Raw genomic sequence first — 19538 nt, 5'->3', positions numbered from 1 at the left:
GGTGCTTGAGAAGCGCTTCACACGCTCTTCCGGACAGGAGCTGCTCTGGTTGACGTTCACGCCGTTGTTCAGTGACGCTCAGAGTTCAGCTGAATGACACACAAACGCGCAGTTGATAGTATTTCTATATTAGCTTAAAATTCCCTTATTTGGGCATTCAAATGTTATTGAAATTTGAAGTGAACAATAATCACGGTTATCTCAAATAACTGCGATCAGACGATAATTTAATAATCACAATGCTTAGCTCCTGTGTCCTGATCACCCTCAAAAAAAGATTTCCTCAAACTGGAGAGATTGTGAAATTGTTCCATTAAGTTGGAGGATGTAAAAATATTTGATATTTTAGAGCGGACTGTAGAAAAAATCTTGCAGTGTATGATGCTCCATGACTCAAATCTGAAGTCATACGAAGAGCAACCAATGGTAACTGACTGCTCATGGCCATGACCCTGGACCACGAGATGGAAAACAAGAGCTCAGAGTGGAGCAAACATTTAGCGGCACTCACCTCCAACTCGCATCACAGTCTCCGTCTTTCCACCTAAAACCGCACCCAAATGCACTCGGCACGTTTCTTTTGAGACTCAGAACAGAGTACAAGCCACATTAACTGTAGCACTCCCATAAATTCATGTTTGTTAACATCTGTGATGTGTCTCATAGAACGAGGGAGTATATTTCCACGTGAGTTTGTGATCGGATCAACTTGACAGCCGCAGTGATCCATGGTCATTTAGGGTGTGATGACCAGTTTTTGTCTGTACCCATTTGCATAATAGTGTGTTATACCTAGTATTTTTCATATTTTAGAAGTGGTGTAGTGTAATCCAGCCTAAAAGCACAAAGAACTTTGTCGACTTAAAATAACTACCTACATCTCAGAGTTAAACAGCATTTTGGTGCTGAGGTGTGAATGGTTCCAAAACAAAAAAAAGACAGAAACCATTAGCAGATGTGATACATTTAGCATTAAAGGCAATCCAACGATTTTACAGCAATTAACCATGTTGCATGTGTGAAAGGGGCTTTTGTGTAGGGCTGCAACTAACGATTATTTTAATAATCGCTTAATCTAACGATTATTAGGATGACTATTTGGCGATTATTGCAATGATTAATCATTAGCTCTTAACTGATTATTCAGCTTGTGCCCTGACGTAAAGGGTTGTATTAAACGTGCTTACTAACAATAAGGAGGACAAAATCATCTTTTAAAAATACCTCTAAATGACATTCACTGAATTAAAGAGAAAAAAATACTTTTCATTATGTTTAATTCAGTAAAGAAATTCACTGCAAAAAATCCTATTGTTATCAAGTGTTTTTTCTTTTTTTCCATTTAAAATTGTCTAAAAATCCTTAAAAAAAGATACATTTACATGAGCAGTAACATATAAGATATTTAGACTTGCTTTAAGAGAATGTATCTTAAATATAAGTGTATTTTTTCACTTGGTTATACTTCTGCGAGTGCAGTAAAGACAAAATACACTTATATTCAAGATCTACTTTCTAAAAGCAAGTCTAAATATCTTATATGCTGCTTCTCAGGTGAATGCATCTTTTTTTAAAGGATTTTTAGTTATTTTAAAATATTTGTATTTTTAATATTATATTCAACATTCTCAGATAAAAAAATTTCTTCTGCATTATATCTGCTAAAGAAAATGTACATTGTTTTAAAGGAGTTTTAGATATTTATATCAGAAAACAAGCCAAAACAAAAACAAATCAAAAACATATTTTTTTTGCAGTGTATAATAGGGCGAAGACTACCTCTCTCACCTTTCTGTTCACTTCAATCCATCTTTAACTCACAAAAAAAACAAACTCTCTCTTATTAATAAAGCTGCATATTGCCAATTTCTTCACGATAAGAAATGCACAGTGACATATATATTATGATTCAATAAGTCTCAAGCCATCACGTTATAATCTAGCTGCATTGAGCATGTGCGCTCGAGGGACAAGTGTCCCCGCGACAGAGTGTGCCTCAGCTGGGTGGTTTCAATCTCTCACCCTTAGATCGGGACACTTCGCGCAACTCATAGCAGAGGCGCTGACTGCACCGAGAAATTACAGTTTCGGAGCTTGTAGTTATTTACATGATCTGCTTCCGTATTGTTTTAACTTTAATAAAGCTATAACGCATTAAATATAACTGCATTTAAGATGTAACGCAGGGGTGTTTCCTTTAAAGAGCTCCGACTCCACTTATTCCACAACGAGAATGCTTCTGTATTTACATATTTTGTATTTTTTAATTATAATTCCCTCATACTTTGTGATCTACATCAACTGAAGTTGTTTGGAAAGTTCACAGTGCATTTGGACTGTGAGCTGTGTAATTCTTCCTCTCCTCAGTCAGGCACGAACTACAGTGCTGCTCTCGCACATCATCATTACAGTTTAATGTGATCTCATGTTACGTTAAATGAGATCAAACGGCTATTGAACAACAAAAATGTTTGTTGACTATTTCTTTAAATGTCGATGTTGTCGATAACGTCAACTAATCGTTTTAGCCCTACTTTTGTGTGGTGCTTTTTACCAGTTTATTGTACAATCCTCTAAATATTAAGACAACCCGTGTGCCACGTCATGAAAAACTTTGTGCTTAATAATTAAAAATACATAAAAAATGTATTTATAAATTATAGATTGAAAAGCAGACAGAGTGAAAAGAAATGGAAAAAATGCTGGGGTCTTGCTGTGTTTTTGTAAGTTAGACTATTTTAAATTGACATGACATGTCCTTTGCTCTTTGCTTTGAGATTGCTAAAAAAACAGCATACGATGCTTCTCTTTGGCAGATGTGTATGTCTGTAACAGTGTGCAAACCGTATCTAACATCAAAAGCTTAGCACACTGTCAGAGCATGTTCATTACAGTGAAAATTCACACAAAAATGAAAATTCTGTCATCATTTACTCACCCTCATGTTGCTTCTTCCAAATGTGTATGCCTTTATTACTATGAAGGTAAATCTGTAGCAAAACTTGAGAGCTTGCATATTTGGATTTTAAAACTTGTACAATAAATTTTTGTACTCGTAAGTTGAAACTTACACTTATGGCACTGATGTGAAAACTTGTAAAATAAAAATTTGAAATTGAATGTTGCAATCTGCACTCACACACAATAAATCAAAGCTTGTGTTTTGAATTCACAATTGTAGACAAGTAGTCAAAAATTTGTAACATGACATTCACATAAATACAACTACAGACACAAACTTGTATTACACATTCACTTTTGTACTTTAATTCATTTTAGCAGTACAACCACAAATAGGCACTTACAACCTGTCAAATCTGGCACAGCAACTTTAAATCTTCACACCTTGACTTTTGCAAATACTTTTGCGAAAAACCTGTTGTAAAACTCACTTGTGCACTTGTAAAATCCTGATGCGAGACAGCAAGAGCAGTGTTCGGCGGGAGAGGGGTCAATGAAGTCGTTTTATTGGTTGATACCTAGCCAATGAAATAGGATGATTTGTACACAATGACATCACGCCACAGCGCCAGCCCGTGCCTTTTTGTTAGGGCAAAGCAGAGCCAGTGTTATGGATCAACTGGGGATCGTGTTAACTGGCCGTATAATTTGGGGGTGTATAACTGGGGATGCGAATAAGTTCATTTGCCTTTTCTGCAGATTCGTTCAATGTGAATTGCCAAGGAGCAAAGAAAAGACATTTTACACGTTATAAAAAGCATTTGTATAGATTTGTATTGAGAGAGAATCTCAAACTAAAGAAAGACAGCAATGTCATATTATGTTCTACAAAATTTGAGGATGACATCTGGGAATGCAAGAAAGAGCAAATGAGTGTCAATGTAATCCATCTCTCTCTTGGACAATCGCAATGGAAACAGCTCAAAAGTCATTTTAAACAACTGTGACAACAACATTGTGAAAAAACAAAAAGGGATACTTTAGGGATACTTATTATAATGTTTCATTAATGTGTTTTTAAGAAAAGATCAACTTAATCATTAAATTGGATCCTTCACCTAACAGCAAGTTTCATCAAGAACCTTATTTCATAATCATATGGGCAAAGGACATTTACCAGTGGAAACGAATAATCAAACTACCTCATTTTAACTGCAAGTCTGAAAAAAATGTAATAACTGTAGTCGAGAAGTATTAAATAATAAATCTATATATATATATATATATATTCTCTCTGCCTTCAGAGAACAACAGAGTGTGTTTAATCATTAGCCTACATCCAAGGTAATATGAATCGGGTAGATATCTACCTTGTTGTTACTGTAAATAAGTGAAATAATACAGACCTATGGTTGACTGAAACAACAGCTGCCTTTACCCATTTTGTAAGTGTGTTACGTGTCTTTGACTGTTTGATAATATTTATTATATTTATTATAATTATATTTCACTTTCTGTTGCACATTTGTACTAGTGTTGAATGAAAATATAGTGAACTTTGAATGTACAACACACATTCTGTTCCTAACTGTTCACATCAGTCTGGATTGCTTGAGTAAGCATGAATGCCATCTCGCTTTTTAATATTTGTATCAAAATTCTGGATAGTCTAACCGTATATGTAGATTTGTAGACTACTGATGATTTGTCAGTGTCTTATATATTATGTTTATTTTCAGGCAGACCACATTACCTTCATGATAATACAAATCTGGGCTCCATACAATTTAAAGAAGTGTTCTGTAATATGTGCATTTGCATTGTACCCCTTATTAAAATTAGACAGCAGTATTCCTTTATAGTTTCTTTTGTTTTGCATGCAATGCATGCGTGAAAGATCAAAAGTGATCACTACAGAAGTCATTTAACCTTAAATGTCAGTCTTTTTCTTCCTCACATTTTCTTTTAAGTATTAACACACACACACACACAAACACATACACAAAACATATTAATAATAATACAGAGGCCTATAAAGTATTCTTTGTCATTTCCTGTAGCTATTATTAATCAGGTATTATTATAAGAATTTCCTATACGCTCAATTCCTGAATATACCAAAAATAAATAAATAAATAAATAAATAAAATAATTAACGGTAATACATGAGTATATTGACCTGTTACATGTGACATCACTGTATGATCATGCTGCCTTTGTGACCAAAATTCCATTTACTTTCAGACAGTGTGCTGCGTGGGATGCGACAAAAGCCAGCAAAAAAAAAATTTTTTTTACATTTATAAATCTTGAAAAAGTGATACTGCTGTTTCCTTACCAGAGCCAACATTTTATTTTTCTTTCATTGAAGTTTTATCTTTCAGGTGACGACTTATTTTCACCCAAGTCAAGCAGCGATGAAGGGGGAGAACAGAGATATAACACTTATATGTTTCTTCTTTATTTAGACATTTCAGTTATCTGTGTATCAAATACAGTATATATGTTCATTCATGTATAGTCATAATACCCAGACTATGGTATGTCATGATTGTAACACATTATAATAATAATTAAAAAAAGCACTAAAATGTTAATTTTCAGTATATTTTTGTGTATATAGTAATGTTGGTCAATAAACAACACATAAGATTATGAAGCACAGAATTTATTCACACCACAAGACTACAATGTAAACATTAGTCATAAACACTGCCTCAGTTGCTTTCGCTTTTTGTGTGTTCTTCATGAGTTAAAAGCAGCTCTTACATTCATACAGACGTGATCAACACAGACGTTTTGTAATTAATCAGACCACAAAACGACACAAAAACATTTGAAACTTCTGAATGAGAGATGTTTACGGTGATGTACCGCTGAGATTGGCCAGTGTTATGGATCAACTGGGGATCGTGTTATCTGGGCATGTATGCGTGCATGTGAATAATTTTAATGGCCTTTTCAGCAGATTCGTTCAATGTGAATTGCCAAGGAGCAAAGAAAAGACGTTTTGCACATTATAAAAAATTTAGGCTATATATATTTACTGCTATATATGTATAATTTACTGTAAATATTCATTAATTAATTTAAAATGACTTGTGAGCTGTTTCCATCGCTTTGCGACTGTCCAAGAGAGAGATGGATTACATCAACGCTCGTTTGCTCTTCCTTGCATTCCCGGATGTCATCCTCGAATTTTGACACCTGAATTTTTCAACCCGTATTCAACAACCTGAATATTGAAACCTGAATTCCATGACCTGAAATCCACCACTTGAAAAATAAAAACTTGAATTTCACAACCTGATTTTTCTTTTAGGTGAATTCACACAAAATATTTTCAAATATTTAAAATTAACAGCAAATATTTGTCATGACATCAAATTTCACCGAGTCTTTTTTCAAGATCATGAATTCGGAGGCTTTTTTAAATTCAAGTTCTGGTGAAATAAAAATGATGCCATTGAACTCCTTCTTGACCAATCACTATGTAGCTCACAGTTCACATTTGGAAGAGGAAGGGCCCGCTGTGAAATAGTGCCAAGTGGGATCATGGCTGAACGAGAGCCACCACCTCTCTCTAGCGTAAGTTACTTGTTCTGCCCTGATGCAAACTCCAGATGTAATTAGTGTGATTGATAAACAAGCTGTTAGATGCATTAAATTAATTTTTATCAGATCAATGTTTGGAACAGGTTCCAAAAGGTAGTTAGCTAATGTTTGCTGTGTTTCACTAGCCAACCACCTTCAGTGTTATGTCATGCTTGCTAGATCTACTCTACTTTTATTTAATTTTTTGAGTTTAGATGGTAAGTTGGACGTGCCTCGAGTGCAGTTGTCCAACTGTAAAGCTAACGTTAACTTAACATAAGTCAGGTCTGGATTGGAATGTTGGGCAGCAAAGATGAATGTATCCCCTGGGTGTTATGTAGAGCATTAATTAAAAACAAATTAAGCTAACTGCCTTGTAGTTACGACACTGATGGCAAACGTTGATCTGATAATGAAAAGTAAACACGTCAGATATCAGATGACTGATAACCATTTATTTAATGCATCTAACAGCCTATTTATCAATCACACTAATTACATCTGGAGTTTGCAACAGGGCAGAACAAGTAACTTACACTAGAGAGAGGTGGTGGCTCTCGTTCAGCCATGATCCCACGTTGGCACTATTTCACAGCAGACCCTTCCTCTTCCAGATATGAACTTTGAGCTACGTAGTGATTGGTCAAGAAGGAGTTTGATTACATACAGGCTCGATTGCTCTTTCTGAGTGCCCCGGATGTTCTTGTCAAATTTATCCGAATCTGAATATAAAACCTGAATAAGTGTATTCAATTTTTTTATCTGAATTTAACAATCTGAATTCATTCCATGTACATTTAAATTTCAAGTTAGGTAATTCAAGTTCAAAACTGCAAACTCAATTTCAAGTAAACATGTTCAAATTCAGTTCCTAAAATTCAAGTTCAAAGTTTGATGTAATTCAAATTCAAACTGCAAATTCAAGTTCAAGTAATCATGTTCAAATTCAAGTCCTCAAATTCAAGTTCAAGTCCCAATGGCACATATTTCATTCCATACAAGCCTTTTTCACACATCACTGCAAAAATCATGACAACTGCAGTTCAAGCTACGCAAAACGCAATTTGACACCCTATTCCATCCCATCATGTTTCGAAAAACGCTACCCAGGACAAAGGAAATTTACAAACACAGTCATTCTAACTCAGCATGAATTTGTGGTGCGTACATCAATAAAATGTCAGGTTTTCTTTAAGCGTTGTATTTTATGGTGGGAATCTTTTGTGCAATAATGTTTTAGAAATCCAGTGCCGTGTTCAGCAGTTCTGTTTCCAGAATTACACGGCTGTATCTTATCTTGTCCAGATTCTGGAGTTCTGCATTTGTTGGAGTATTGTTTTTAGAAAGTGACAGTGAGAAAGAGGGAGAGAGAGAGAATGCATCCTCCTCATAGCTCCTACACTCAATGAGTATAAAGGGAGAAAAAAGCAAGTGTCCTCCCCCAATGGGTCTCACTGTGGAAATATTCACAAGTTGGCTACTGAGGCAGCTCATGATGTGGTGGTAATGATAATAAACAATTGTAGTTCACTGGCACACAGTTCTGGTTGGGAGTAGTTCTGTACATACACACAGATCACAGATTTCACAATCTGTTACCATGGTGACAGGGGAAGGACAAAATAATATATTTCGAAAGCATGTAGTGCATCTTGTCACCTTCATACAGTTCACACACTCACACCACGAACATACACTCAAGCCTTAATTGTTCTTATCAAACAATCATTATCATTTGACTGAGGCAAATAGATGTAAACATGTTAGCTGTTCCTGTCCTTTAGTGTGCTTCTTGTTTAATTCATGCTGAAGTGCAACCACCACATTTCCTATTGCAACATTAAAGGGGCATTCCGTAGTTCTCTAGCTAGTGTTAGCATTGGAATAATAGGCTCTGGAATAACATTTGCATCTGTTGCATTTGAGGTCATTTCTAAAGTTATTTATTACTACTATAATATAATTGCTTTGCCTAAAAACAAATGTCAGAATTCAAGTGATCAGACTTCTACAGTTAAGGACAGATTATTATTGTCCCTCATATCAATAATCTTTGGAGACTGTCTACGTTTCACGTTATTTCTAAAGACAGTTATTACCTTTATTAGAGAACTGCTTAGCGTAAAATAAACCTCAATTTTCTAGCGATACAGAATGTTATGGTAAAGGAAAGATTAGAATTGTTTTTGATGATTACATTTAGCAAGTCCATGAATATTTTATTTGAAGAACTCATTTTATTTCCAAGCAACCAAAGTCATGGTTTACACAAAATCCACAACAATCACTGTGCCAAGCTTCTAAATGAATGAAGAAATATGCCGTTTCATAGAGGTGGTAGATGCCCCCCCACCCCCAAACCCCCCCCCCCCCCTTACTATAGCTGTGATAACAAAGAAAAGTAAATTACACCTTGCTTTCCGGTTGCATTTGAAAACACCACTGAAAACTGTCCATTACTAACATACGTTGACTACACGCATAATTTTAAAAGTTTGAGGGAAACTTATATGAGTTTTCTGTCAATTCCACTGATAGTATTTTAGAGAGTGGTCTAAACAATTAATAATTCCTTACCTGTCCAACAAAAAAGAAGCAACATCGGCATCACTACTCATGTTTTTCTCCGTCACCAAATCTTTCCACCTTGTGTATGCCGTACTGATGTTTACTCTAATTTTTTGCCTTTGTCAGTCTTTCTGTCTTCTTGCTTCAGATCTTTTTTGCTTTTTCGGCAGTACAGCTACTGAATCTCCTGTTGTCTCTGCTGCTAAAGCACGATATTAAGTATGTTCCATTGTTTTCGCTCTTCGCATCACCAAACAACACTGCTCTAAGCATAGACAAGCATATCTACAGCCAATGAGCACGAGGATTCTCTTCTTCGACGTTTAGTGAAACACAGCGGACCATGTCATTTCAACATGGCGAAACACACTGCAGGGGGTGACCGCACCATGTAGAATAAAAACACTTTTTATAGAAAACTATTATGAGTACAGTCTTCATCTCATGTCACTGTACATCATTCAGATCACTCTTCACAAAAACACAATTCATTTGTTAATGTGTAAGACTTTTTAAATTAGCCCCAAATTACTGAATGCACCTTTAATGAAGCTATTTGCATCTAAAGGGATTAAGTCATCAATAGAGAGAGAGAGACAAATCCTGATACTGACACGTCTTTTAGTCATGCTTACTAAATTAAGACCTTTGCATATATGATAAAAGATGACTCTGTAACTCTGTCAGAGTAACTCCCCAAAAAGAAAGATCCCATTTAAACCCTTGTGCATTTACAAGAAGAAAAATAAGACAATAAAAGAATACAAAATGCCATGAGTTGTAAAACTGTAAATGACATCAGCCCTCAAAATGAGTATACGAAAAGCAAGCGAAACTGAAGAAATATTAATTTACTTCTGTTCTCAAAGAGAAGTTCTGATTAAAATTGCATGTATTGCTGTCGTCTACGCCCCGAGCCAAAGCTCAACATAGTTTCCTAAAAGCATCAGATATTACATTGTTATTACACTGTCTCGACTAGGTAGTTAAATTTCTTGCAATCATGCATAGGCATGTTTTCGGATTGCATGGCATGCAAGACCAATTAAAAAAAAAAACATAAGGAAAGACACTTACATGCTTAATGGAACATGGTTACTTAGAGTAGCAACTCAAAATCGAGGAAGTCTTAACTTACCTTTTAAACTTAAGTTACTGCTGGTGTAGTGATTTCCACTTCCGGAGGACAATTCAAAAGTGCGAAATGTATCCACAGGGCATCTTATCGACGACGTATTGAGCGAGAAAGACACATTAAACAAGATATGTCGTTCCCATGTTAAGTTGTAGCATGTATTAACGTAACAGACCTCGAAACAATAACGCGGGACACATTTAAATATCCAAACAAGCAGCCGTTACTCGTCTAAAAGAAATAAAACAAATAAATTCAGTAATTGATGACTCGTTTCATAGGTGAATCACAAACGCATCAGAGGATGCGCTGCCCTCGCACTCACTCTACAAATAAAAGGTGCTGCTGCTGTTGTGTGTTCGGTGAGCGCTTTAGAGTTGAGAGTGATGTCAACCAATCAGCGGGGGAATCACCAATTTTAAGGGGCGGATCTATATGGTGGGAACTCCGTGCCAAATTCCAAGCGCCCGACCGACCGACCGACCAAACATCTACATCCGGGCATACACGGTGCAAGTTCTGACACTCGGGAGGTCATGAGCCCTTGCACACCTTATGAGTCATTTTATCTGATAATGGTACAGATGCAGTGGTACACAACTTAACGACCTGGCGAATTGCGAAGCAATCGCACAAATTTTTGCACTACCATTATAAGACAGAAAGCCAGAAGAAGACATTGCTTTCATTCTTTGCATCTTGCGATTTAGAAATAAAAAAGAAGACTGGCATGGCGAGGACCTGCATTAGCTGAAAACTCAACTGCCGATTTAAAGAAATAGATGGATAATTATTACAAATGCTGTCCGACATTTGACAGATTGAGGTTTCAAAGGGAGGCTGTGTGATTTCATGACTGCATATATCAATTATAGTGACAGTATGTTGCTGCCAGTACTGCATGATACTAAAGTGCACAAAATGAACAAGATTAAAAAGAAAGCGCGCAAAATTCACGCACTGTTTCTGGCGGTTATACTTGGATTTAATCTAAACGCAAACATGAGGGTTAGTGGAGAATTCTGAGTTATTTTAGTGGAGTAGGCTACCTGTATTATTCAGCTTTAGATGTAGACAACGTCCTTCTCATCTGTGTCATTGCTTGCATGTTGATAGCAGACATGCTGAAGAAGTCTTGTCCATGTAAATGCGCTTTAAAGCCACACATAGCAAAGTTTAAAAATCTTGTTTTAGCGCTGCGGTTGATTGACAGGTAGAACTTTCATCCTTGGTTTCACCAGTTTGGGGAGTTGAAAAATATCTCTCACATGTCCACTATCGTGTATATACAATTATAACAGATGCTGTACCCCCTAAATGTCACCCTAGAACTGAAACGAATGCAAGTATGACGAATAAAAATAGATAATGATGGAAATGTAAAACTTTTTCCATCAGAGAGATAAAGATTGTTTTCTAGTGCAACCCATATGGCCTTTCTGTAGAATCCTTCCCAGTGATCTGGTCGTGAATAATATGGGAAAAACAGTTTTAACACAACCATTTTCTCCAAATGTGTAAAAGCTTCATGAACACTCAGCTTTCATTGATCGTGTGAGTTGTAACACCTTCTCCTGATTGGTCAACCTTAGGTAGATCACCAAATCGGCTCGTTCAAGCGCACACATCTCACAAATTCAAGCCAAAAGAGCACAAATTTTTTAGACAGTTTAAAAAATTATCGGGAGGTTGTGAGCTGCTCGTAAGAAGCTCGGCTCCGCTTGTAATTCCTCTCACACGATGCGAGCCACGACCACACAAGCACCCACGATTTCCATGCAATCTCTCCCGACTGGAAAAAATCGGTTGGGATTTCACACGACAGCCAAAAATCGCACCGTGTACGCCCGCCTTAACCGAATGTGACATGAAGTCAATGTCTTGAAATTAGCTGTTTTTTAAAGACTATAAATGGACAATACAGGCACTAGATATTTTATACCTAAAACAATACTCAACCATTTTTCCTGCGCCCTGCTGTACTTGTACAATAAGCAATTAGAGAAAGGTGTTGTAGGCTATTCTTAGTCATTCTGAGTGATGAACTGATAGTTATAAAAAAGCTACCACCTGTCTATCAAACTTACACACCACATTCCATGACAGAAGGATATAAAATTCTATTTTAATTTTTCAAAGGCAACGTGTGTGCATGTGTGTGTGTGTGTGTGTGTGTGTGTGTGTGTGTGTGTGTGTGTGTGTTAGAGTTGTGCGGTATACCGGTACTAATGAAATATCGCAATACCAAAAAATTTAAAATGGTACGATATCATCTTGTTGTTAATTTTGGTACCATATTAAATTATGCTGCCATTAGCAAAATGTAATGTAATGTGAGAGTTTTTAGATGAAATCAGAGACCATTTGAAAATAATAATGAAAAGCCTCTAAATGGCCAAGTGTGATCAAACAGCAGAAGAATGTAATTTAATGAAATAATATAGTCACATGTGCTGCATACCACAGTATGAATAAGAGGCGCCTCTCTGCCCTGTCATCTCCTTCACACACACGCACAGGCATGCACATGGACACACACACAAATGAAGCAAAAACGAATGCTTGATTTTCATGCAGTGTGTCCAATAGTATCCATCTGCAGAGCAAAAGATCAGTTTGTTGAGTGTATAAACGGATGTGAACTCCCAAATTAACTCTTTCTCTGTTTCAGCATGGAGATTTCAGCTCACGAGTTGCGGGAAGTTTGATATAACGAACCCTTCACAAACAGGAAGATCTTCAAAGATATTTCAAAATAAAAGTCCCACTGACATGAAAGCTCTATTCAACTGATTGCGTGAAATTGAAGACATTATGACAGAAAAATATTACTACTGTCTAAAAGTGTAATATTCAAAGTAGTCGCAATAATACTCATAGTAAAAATAATATAATATTAAATGGTTATATTAGTAGTATTATTATCTGTAAGCAATATCATATATAAGCAAGTGTACTGAATATCAGCATGTTATGACTCAGACATGGTAGCCTTTTGCCTCAGGTAATCAGATTGTTTTCATTGAATGCTTTCATTAATACTGTAAAGCTCTGTTGTGCATTTTCTTTTTCTTTTCTTTTTTTTTTTTACCAAAAATAATATATATAGTTGAAAATGTATTGTATTTTTATTTGATTAAAGCTGTACATTATGTATTTGATTAAACACAATTTGATCATAACATTTAATTAAAATATTTAACATGGAATCCAGAAAAATTAAAACATAAAAGGCATCATTTTTATCTATACGACTTTATGCAGTGCTTTTAGACAAGTAATTTCATCAAAAAGTTTTTTTTATTTGTTGTATTAGTATCGATACTGAGGTACCAGGGCTGGTATCATACCGAAGCCATCATTTTGGTATCGGAGCAACCCTAATGTGTGTGTGTGTGTGTGTGTGTGTGTTTGTGAGTCTCTGTGTGTGCTTGTGAGTGTGTGTGAGTGTGTGTGTTACTTAAAGAGAGCAAACATACTGAACATAAATACATACATACATACAAAGTCATAAATACATAAACACATTTGTACATAAATACATTCAAGTCTGTCTATTTTTTCATATTATATTATTATTCATACATATATCATTTTTATATAATACATTTTTTTTATTCATTTTTCATATTGTTATTTGTCAAATTGCTTCATTTTATGTTGTGTGCTATATTGTCTCACAAGTTATAAAGATTTTCAATTTCAAGGTCTTCAATGTCATGTTGTCATGATATTGTGAAGAAGTAATTGTCCATTACTAAATAAATAAATAACATTTAAAATACAAATACATTTGTACTACTGAATCCAGACATTAATTTCAAGATTTTTAAATTGCAGGTACTGCCTATTGTACAACATTCACACTCCATACAAAACACTCCAAATTAATAAATTGTTGATTAAGGTTATTTGCACAGTATTCATATGGATAATTATACATCTCAAATTGATCCATCAATCCATCATTCTTTATATAGTTAGTCTCTTTATCCCTCTTTCCAAGAAATCTGGAGAATATCCACAAGACATACACAATATGCGTGTTAACATGATTTTAGTGTAATAAAATCACTTACTAACCTTTTCTGTGTACAGTTAAAGCCAATTTTACAACTTCGTTACAATGACGATATAATGTCAACAAACCCTAAAATGACTGTAAAAATTACGATTTAAACAACTTTACGGCTCAAATAATACACAAGTTTAACAGAAGAATTAATACAAGTGCTTTTATAAAATTATAAGCTTCACATTTCTGTCTTTAAACCTTCAACAAAAATTGCCACATTCACTTCCTTTGCCCCCATTTCCTTCTATTGTAAGTGCCTCTCTGTAACCTTGGTTTTTGCTCTTTTTTTTATTATAGAAAAGGAGGGACGAGTCTAAATACATTTCTGTGGTAATCAACATAATGTCACAAATGCTGTCATCCTGGGTTATTTCCAAGACTTTGCTGTCCCATTTAATCTACAAAACCATAGTTGGACAAAAAAGAGCATCTAGCACAAAATTGATTGGCAATCAGAGGCAACAGGGTCTTATTAGAACTTGTAAAGCGGTCAGAAAAACACTGCCAAATAAGCATTATGATTTCTCTTGTGTTGCCTACACATGCTCCTGCAGAATTCTCCTGTTGCACGCAATAATCAAGGTGTGGAACTTGCTGTTACGCTTGAGAAGTACAGAAGGATGTTTGAGCTTGTTCTGCATTCCATAATATTTTACTAGCCTCAGCTGGACAGAAGATGAAACACTAAATAGCTTGATTAGAAATGCATATCATATCCTCTTAGTTATACATGGCAACTTAGAAACATAAATTATGTCCAGGTTGTCACCATGACAACACCAACAAGAATCTATGGACAAGCTATCAGAGAGAAAGACTTATCAGACTATTTACCGAATTCATTGCAAAGCATTCGATTGAGTTCAAGAGCATTCAAGCCTTCAGTTTGATGCCACAAACATTTCAGCTGCAGTTACAGAATTAACACATAAGCTGCACTGTCTCTTTCATCAGGGTGGTGTTGTTTGTAATGGATGATAAAGTGGAAACAGTGGACGAGTGTTGTGGGTATTGTTAGTCATAGTAAGACATGCTGTGTATTATGGGTGTGTGTTTGCCAAGCAGTGCATATTTTTATCACATTTCTGGGGTATTAAACACACCTCATCATTGAGAGTGCGTGTGTGTATGTGCGTTAGAGGACAGAGTATTCATTCATATCAAGTGGGTTTGTGCGTGACTGCACTGGAGATGTATGGGCTTTCACCAGATATTAAATGCAAACAGTAAATTAGGCAGGATTCCCCTTGTAGTTTGCATCCATCAGAACCAAACAAAGTATCCCAGGATATGGCCTAATGACACAGTTTGAGGGCTTTCCAGTTCCATGGAGGAATGTGGCTCCAACGAAACATTAACATTTGACAATCATTGTTTATCTATATCTATAAAAATATGTATATTAACAGTATATTGGATGACACTACATTTTGTCATTACATGGTTGTAAAATTACAAGTGTATGCAAAGTAGCAGTACACAATTCAAATGAGTACAACTCAACAAAACAAACCCTTCTCAAGGCTATAGGTCAGTCAGTTTGTCATAAAGAAATACAATGCTGCCATCTAGTGGACAGTTTCCTGAAATAAAATAGTGCTGCTTGAATATTTGTGTAGTTTGTTATTAGCAATAGCCTTCCTTTACTGTCACCTTGGAAACGAGTGATGTATAAGTAGAAGATATAAGATGATTTCAGAGTGTGTAAAAGGGTTTACGAATTTTTAGTTTACGAATAAGAACACAACTATCTCAAAGATTTGGCATAAAAGCTTGTGCCAGAATGCTCAACTTCTGAAAAGATGTGTATGTGAGTTGTTTTATACAATATAGTTCAAGGATGGTTGAGCCACCTTACATTAAAAATGTATCCCCGATTCAGTTTTGGTGGAATACAAAAGGTCAATATAAATTGAATCTTTAAAGAAAGAATTGAAAAGAATTGACTTTTAAAGAAAGTAATTGAAAATCTGTATTGATCGACAACCAGATAATGGGATTGTTATGGGTCTGAAATTATTTAAGTGAGAAACTGATGTTTACCACATCACAAGTTTGCACATTAACACACGTGCCACTTACGAACACGGACATCAAGAATTGAATTAAAACACTCTGTATGGCTTCAGAAGACTTGGAATATGATGCACAAGTCACATACTTTAATGACACTTTTGGGGTCTAAAATGAATCAATAGTAACTATCATTGTATTGAAAAGACTGCTTGTGATATTCATTTTAACAGTTCCTTTTGTGTTCCACATGAGAAAGAAAGTCGTACAAGTTTGGAAAAGCATCGAGTAAATTATAAAAAAGAAATAAAAAAAAAAGTCAAAATACATTTCAGTCATGACAACTCTCAGAAAGATTTAGCATGTTAATGTGGGTTAGATATACTGATACGACTTTGGTCTTGGTGGACTAGATCTGATACGCTGCTGCTGCAGAGCAGGTACAAAGACTTGTTATTGCTAGAACATACACAGACATGCTGTGTTAGCATGTCAACATGTTGCTGCACAATTACACTTAAATACAATCCCATGTAGCAGATCTAGACAAGTGGAGCTGAGGAGGAGGGTTTCAGAGAAAAACTAGTGAAACCTGCTTATCTGCAAAACTGAGCAATTTAAATGTTAGGCAAAGAGAGAGTACACAAGTTGATTGGCTACCTGATGTCAAAGGGTCTATCGGCTTACACCATGTGAACCGATTGGTTTAAGTTTTCATGAGTAGTGTCTAAATTCCCCTGCAGTACCCCCTGGAGTTATTTTTGCATGTGACATTGCACAGCTGGGTGGCAAAGTGAAGATGAGTATTTTTTTTTAAATTTTATTTACATTTTTGATTTCTTGTCATAAATAAATACTGTTATAATATAGTAAACGTGAACAAATGGGTTATGACTGCTGTACTCTTTTATAGCTGTAAAAAACAAATGAACAAATAATATCAGCAGTCCGGTTTGTCTATGCACTGTTTGACATCTCAGACATTGTGTGTGTGTGTGTGTGTGTGTGTGTGTGTGTGGGTGGGTGTGACAAGTGCTAATGTAAACAGACTTGGCTGCATGCATCAGATAATTGCACTCGATCAGCATGTTTTCACTGTGAGTATACAAGTTTTAAACTGTTATCGTGGTGTTTTTGTGATAATTTAGCTGTCAGAAAACAAACATATTATATGCCTGAAAAACTGTTTGAGTTGCTGTTTGTGTCAATGAAAACCACATCTGCACCTAATCAGCAGACGTGGCTGTGTGCATGGGAAGATCACGTTTAGATATGATGGCTGTGCATATACAAGATGTGAACTGTTATCGTGGTACTTTGGTGACAATTGGGCTGTTTGTTACATAAAATAAAAATGTGCTCGAAAAGACTAGCTGAGTAGCTGTCTGTTTGATGAATGACAGCCGTTACTAATGTAAACAAATGGCAGCACGCATCAGAGGAAGATCACGTTTGATGTATTGACTGTGCATATTAGAGCTGTAAACTTTTTATTGTGGTACTTTGGTGACGAGTTGGAATTATGTATATAAAATATACTTATTCTGTGGTTTAAAAGACTGTATGAGTAACTGTTTGAGCGGATATAAATAACAGATGCTTGACCAGCACAGCCTGTGTCGGCGTGAAAGCCGATTTGAATCTGGCAGCTTGTAACGTAACTGGCTGTTACAGAAACACATATGTGTGACACTACTCTGCGGGGCCCAGTATGAAAGGGTTAATGCATCACATTTGAGCATGCCGACCGGGTAACAAATAACACAGCTTGTTATTTGTGTCAGCTTGCGCCATGTAGAGTTTCATGCATGAACTTTATACATTTGTGGTTCAATGACAGTGAATCTTTCAAAGTTTATGAGAATTTTCTGAGTAATATCTGACAAGAAAACATTCTTCTAAGTACATTGCCCTGTGAAGGTCACAAAGCTGAAACCACAGAAAGAATTCAATTCTCTCTTTTTTTTTTTTTTTACTTCCAACAATGGCTAAAATACAGATATCAGTCATTCTTAAGCTCTGTGAATGCAGAGGTGGTGCAGACACTGGAAGAATGCTCAAAGGATGTACCCAAATGCTCAAGGACAACCAGTGGGCTGACACACTGTTGCTTTGAGACTTCTTTTTCACTTGTGTGAAAGAGGTTCAGAGTGAAAAGAAATGAAAAGAAAATTATTGTCTGTGTAGCTAAGGTCATTCTTGCACTTTCCTATAAAAACAGGCAAAAAGTCTTACTTGGAATTCTATTCTCGCTGAACATGGCAGGCATACAGATAAACCAAAGCTAAAAGTCATTCAATAGATAACACACTCACAAAGAGCAGATACTAGCTGCTGAAATATATCTATACTGTAAATTTTTATATTTGCATAAGTAAAAAATGTACAGTACTGTGCAAAAGTTTTAGGCACTTGTGAAAAATGTTGCATAGTGAGGATGTCTTCAAAAATAATGAAATAAATAGTTTTCATTTATCACTTAATGTCATACAAAGTCCAGTAAACATAAAAAAGCTAAATCAATATTCCGTGTGACCACTTTGCCTTTAAAACAGCACCAATTCTCCTAGGTACACCTGGACACAGTTTTTCTTGGTTGTTGGCAGAAAGGATGTTCCAAGCTTCTTTGAGAATGCGCCACAGTTCTTCTATCTATTTAGGCTGTCTCAGTTGCTTCTGTCTCTTCATGTAATCTCAGACTGACACAATGTTCAGTGGGGGGCTTTGTGGGGGCCATCACATCTGTTGCAGGGCTCCCTGTTCTTCTATTCTAATCTTTTCTATTTGCAAAATTAATGTTTGGGAGTCTAACATTTATATTTCCTATTGACACATTAAAGCTGAAGATACAAGTAACCATCTTAAGACAAATGCTTTTGTGAAACATCTTAAGTGCCTAAAAATGTTGCACAGTACTGTATATACACTATAGAAATTTTACTAAAATGTAATCATATTTAAAATTTCTATGATTTTCCATAACTTTTTGTATTTTATTAATTCAGGAAATCTCAGGAAACCTGTTTGAAAACGCTGTTTGGTGACACTGATGAAAAAAATGACACACTTCATATTCAAGTTTTTGTTTTATGAAAGTTACAGAAAAATACGTGATTAAAAACGAATCAAAGTGTACCAAAAACAAAGCTGTTTAGCATTTGGAATTTGGTGAGAAAATGATTTTATTTGCAGAGCCTTTTAATTTGAGCATTTTGAACTGAAATACACTGTACAATCAACAAATTGTTCTCA

General features: G+C 35.6%; 1 protein-coding gene across 5 annotated transcripts in view; it reads right to left on the bottom strand.

Annotated features, from left to right (window-relative positions):
* Positions 1 to 10564, bottom strand: part of osbpl3b (oxysterol binding protein-like 3b) — a 121201-nt gene extending 110637 nt beyond the window's left edge. For 2 of the 5 annotated variants that reach the window (XM_051718164.1, XM_051718167.1), the window contains exon 1: positions 10202 to 10559. The gene's annotated coding sequence lies outside the window, so the exon portion shown is untranslated. Of the gene's footprint in view, positions 1 to 10201 lie in introns of all 5 variants that reach the window. The other 3 variants (XR_007899288.1, XM_051718168.1, XM_051718165.1) reach the window with 3 other exon arrangements.
* Positions 10565 to 19538: the final 8974 nt, after the last annotated feature.

The sequence above is a fragment of the Myxocyprinus asiaticus genome, chromosome 15 (genome assembly GCF_019703515.2).
Source record: "Myxocyprinus asiaticus isolate MX2 ecotype Aquarium Trade chromosome 15, UBuf_Myxa_2, whole genome shotgun sequence".
Taxonomy (NCBI): domain Eukaryota; kingdom Metazoa; phylum Chordata; class Actinopteri; order Cypriniformes; family Catostomidae; genus Myxocyprinus; species Myxocyprinus asiaticus.
The sequence above is the reverse complement of the archived record's forward strand: the minus strand, read 5'-3'. Positions and strand labels throughout refer to the sequence as shown.